The sequence below is a fragment of the Rutidosis leptorrhynchoides genome, chromosome 11 (assembly GCF_046630445.1).
Source record: "Rutidosis leptorrhynchoides isolate AG116_Rl617_1_P2 chromosome 11, CSIRO_AGI_Rlap_v1, whole genome shotgun sequence".
Classification (NCBI taxonomy): domain Eukaryota; kingdom Viridiplantae; phylum Streptophyta; class Magnoliopsida; order Asterales; family Asteraceae; genus Rutidosis; species Rutidosis leptorrhynchoides.
In genome coordinates, this window is record NC_092343.1 from 42,426,155 (window position 1) to 42,431,331 (window position 5,177).

Here is a 5,177-nt window from a genome sequence, read left to right on the forward strand (position 1 = left end):
AGACATTTTCAACTTCGGGATTCATTGGAAAAATTTACATAAAATCACATACTTCTAAGATAACATGATATTTTATATATATGTACTCATAATTCAATTTCATATGGTTCAGGATCACCCGTAAGCAACACGAGAAGATTAATCATAAGATCCCATGTTTGTACGCAACACGTCATTTGACAACACCGGTACTTTATGTACGCAACACGTCATTTGACAACACCGGTACCATGGGTCAAGATTAATCTCGACCAATACATATACGATGGGGTTTTATTTATTTCGTTGGGGGTTTTGTTTATTGCGGGTATATTAAACATCTAAAAATGAACCATTAAAAATTGAATTACTAACATCGGAATGCTAACTACGGACTAAGGAAATATTCAAAATATTAAAAGTATAACAAGTATATATATATATATAACGTTTGTTTTAAAATGAAAACATATTGATATATTATATATGGATAGGTTCGTGATATCAACCGGAAGACCGAGTCAAAATATATATATCATCAAGACAAGAGTGAGTATATAGTCCCACTTTTAAACTCTAAATATTTCGGGATGAGAATACATGTATTTTATGTTTTACGATATGGACACAAGTAACTGAAAAATACATTCTACGTTGAGTTGTACCACTGGCATACTTCCCTGTAGCTTGGTAACTAATATTTACAGCGGTATTGTAAACGCGAATCCTGTTGATAGATCTATCGGGCCTGACAACCCCAACCGGACTGGACGACCAGTATTCAACGGTTGCACAGTATTTCGTTTTGTGACTACACTTGGTACGGTGTAGTAAGATTTCATATTAAAGGGAATATGCGACGTGAAAATGTTAAGTATGGTTACCAAGTGCTCAACCACTTAGAATATTTTTATTGAAATGTTTATATACGAAATCTTGTGGTCTATATATATATATTGCTGCGCACTAAACCTATATCTCACCAACTTTATGTTGACGTTTTTAAAACATGTCTATTCTCAGGTGATTTCTAAAGCTTCCGCTGCATCATGTTGGATCTAACCAGGATCTTGCGTACGCATGTTTGTGTCAAAAATAAAACTGCATATCCGAGATGTTGTACTGTAAAATATGCTAGAAACCGTGTTGTTATTATCATTTGTAAAGTTTGTAAGTCGAAGATTATCGCTAAACGATAATCATCTTTTTATTGTCTAAAGCTTGTAACAAAAATAACGGTTGTGGTTTGTAATGTATAATATATGCAGTTTCTTTTAAAAAATGTCGCATATAGAGGTCAATACCTCGCAATGAAATCATACGTTATCTAACACGTTCTTATGGTTAAGGACGGGTTATGACATGTGGTATCAGAGCGGTGGTCTTAGCGAACCAGGTTTGCATTAGTGTGTCTAACTGATAAGTCGTTAGGATACATTAGTAAAGTCTGGACTTTGACCGGGTCTGATTTAAAAAAAAAAACCATTGCTTATCACTGTTGGTTAAAATTTATATGTAAATATTATATAAGTACTAATGGGTTAGTTGTTGTGTGATAGATGTCGAGCTCAAAAATTGTTATCACAATCAACGACTCCGAATCAGAATCTTCAGATGGCGTTCCAGTCATTAACCTGTCCGATGACGAAAATGATATCCTTGGGGAAGACTCACAAATTCCGGATGAACCAACTATAAAGAACCCGGAAAGTGAACCCGAGGAGGAAAGTGAACCCGAGGAGGAAAGTGAACCCGAGGAGGAAAGTGAACCCGAGGAAGAAATACAGGAAATTACAAAAGACGAGTTCGAACTAGGAAAGAAACGAAAGGCTAATGAATTAGAAAATCCAAATCCCGAGTTTAATGAGAATGATGTGGCACCAATTCCACTCAACACTACCACCCCTATCCCCGCTATTCCTATTCGTTCTGTCCCGGCATCCAGTTCTTCAGTCCCACAGCCAAAATATAGGCAGACAGTTAGGATAAGCGTTAAGCAAATCTTTGTGTCTAAACGTCCTAGAAAATAGATCAAACGATGCGCTGCTGTGTCAAACCATGGAACCGAATAATGTTTTGTATAATATTAATAGTGTGGTTTGCTTAATGTTCGATGTAAGATAAGCATATGTAAAATATTGAAGTATGAAATGCAATAATTTTCCATGGTTAAGTATTATTTAGATTGTAGTAATTGATTCTGTACTAAGCTATTAAGTATGAACATTAACGGGTAGGTACTACCCAAGATATAATTATAAAACGCTAATAAGAAGAAAAGGCTTTTATAATAATACCTAGTTCATATTATTAATAAGCTATAATGTACTATAAATACACACTACATCTATAATAATCCATGTGAATAATTATTTTCTTTCATTAGGAAATGGCGCGATTGAATCGAATGACGGAACAAGAACTCGAGGAACTCATCAACCAGCGAGTGAACGACAGAATGTTATGGGTTGAGGCTGCAAGAGCTGCTGCAGTTAATCCAAATCCTCGTGTAGGATGCTCCTACAAGATGTTCCAAGCTTGCAAGCCTTCATCATTCAGTGGAACGGAAGGGCCGATCGGTTTAACCCGATGGATAGAAAAGATGGAGACGGTGTTTAAAATCAGTGGTTGTGATGAAAAAGACATGACCAAGTTTGCATCGTGCACTTTACAAGATAGTGCACTCACATGGTGGAAGAATTATGTGAAGGCGGTAGGAGGAGATGTAGCTTATGATACTCCATGGGAAGAATTCAAAGCAATGATAATCACCGAGTATTGTCCAAGGAATGAGGTTATTAAGTTAGAAGATGAGTTACGAAGTTTGAAGGTGGTTGGTACTGAAATCACCAACTACAACCAGCGATTCATGGAATTAGTTTTGCTATGTCCTGAATTGGTTCCAACCGAAGAACGGAAGATTGAAATGTACAAAGCTGGTTTGCCCAAAAAGGTCAAGGCAAATGTTACAGCATCGAAACCTAAGACAATTCATGAAGCTATAACCATGGCGAACGAGCTAATGGATCAGGTCATTTTGGACAAGAAAGCATTCAATACTGAGGTGAAGGTATTGGGAAACAAGAAAAAGTGGAATGGAAGTTATGATCGAGGTAACCAACAACAACCTTATAAGAAACAAGAAACCACAAAAGGTGCGAGTAGTGGTTCAGGTTTTGGTTATAAAGGACAAAGTCCTTTATGCAACCGTTGCCACAAACATCACTTTGGTTACTGTAGTGTGTTATGCACCAAGTGTAATCGACAAGGTCATCTTGCGGAAGATTGTAAGGCTCTCGTTACAAATGGCAACAAGACTCCTGCCACCAACGCAAATAGAACTGCTTTGGCTACCATTACTTGTTTTGGTTGTGGAAAACAAGGTCACTATAAGAGTCAGTGCCCGAATCAGAATGGCGGACCTGCACGTGGAAGAGCGTTTGTTATTAATGCTAGAGAGGCACGAGAAGACCCGGAGCTTGTTACGGGTACGTTTACCATTAATAACTTATCAGCATCTATTTTATTTGATACTGGCGCCGATAGAAGCTACGTGTGTATAAATTTTTACACTAAATTGAATTGTTCATCATTACCTTTAGATGCTAAGTATTTGATTGAGTTAGCTAATGGTAAACTAATTGAAGCCGATAAAATTTGTCGTGATTGTGAAATAAATTTAGCCGGAGAAACGTTTAAAATCGACTTAATACCCGTAGAATTAGGAAGTTTTGATGTAATAGTCGGCATGGACTGGATGTCCAAAGTAGGAGCGGAAGTTGTTTGTGCCAAGAAGGCAATTCGTATTCCTGGTAAGGATAAAATGCCGGTGATGATTTACGGAGAGAAGGGTGATTCAAAGCTAAAACTCATTAGCTGTTTGAAAGCCAAAAAGTGTTTAGAAAAGGGATGTTACGCTATTTTAGCACATGTTAATAAAGTCGAAAAGGAAGAGAAGTGCATCAATGACGTGCCTGTGGCAAGAGATTTTCCCGAAGTTTTTCCGGAAGAATTGCCGGGATTACCTCCATTTAGATCGGTAGAATTTCAAATAGATTTAGTACCAGGAGCTGCACCAGTGGCTCGTGCTCCATATAGACTTGCACCGTCCGAGTTAAAAGAACTTCAAAGTCAGTTAAAAGAATTACTGGACCGTGGATTCATACGACCGAGTACTTCACCGTGGGGAGCTCCAATTTTGTTTGTCAAGAAGAAAGACGGATCTTTCCGAATGTGTATAGATTATCGTGAATTAAATAAGTTAACTATCAAGAATCGGTATCCACTACCGAGAATTGATGACTTATTTGATCAATTGCAAGGATCATGTGTTTATTCGAAAATCGACTTAAGATCGGGCTATCATCAACTACGCGTTAAAGAAGAGGACATTCCGAAAACTGCTTTTCGGACACGTTATGGTCATTACGAATTTTTGGTTATGCCGTTTGGATTGACGAATGCGCCAGCTGTATTCATGGACCTCATGAATCGAGTTTGTAGTCCGTATTTAGATAAGTTTGTTATCGTTTTCATTGATGATATTCTTATCTATTCCAAGAGTGAGCAAGAGCATGAAGAGCATTTAAGGTTGATACTGGAGTTGTTGAGAAAAGAACAACTTTATGCTAAATTTTCTAAGTGTGCTTTCTGGTTGAAAGAAGTGCAATTTCTTGGTCACGTTGTTAATAGCGAAGGAATTCAGGTTGATCCAGCAAAAATTGAAGCTATTGAAAAATGGGAGACTCCTAAGACACCAACGCAGATACGCCAATTTTTGGGTTTAGCCGGTTATTATAGAAGGTTTATTCAAGATTTTTCTCGAATAGCTAAGCCGTTGACAGCATTAACGCAAAAAGGGAAGAAATACGAATGGACCTCGGAGCAGGAGAACGCATTTCAATTATTGAAGAAGAAGTTAACTACGGCGCCTATTTTATCGTTACCAGAAGGGAACGATGATTTTGAAATATATTGTGACGCTTCGCGACAAGGTTTTGGTTGTGTTCTTATGCAACGGAAGAAAGTTATTGCATTCGCATCCCGACAATTGAAGATTCACGAGCGAAATTATACGACGCATGATCTAGAATTGGGAGCAGTCGTGTTTGCATTGAAGATGTGGAGACACTACTTGTATGGAGTTAAATTCACTGTGTTTACTGATCATAAAAGCCTTCAACATATTTTTGATCAGA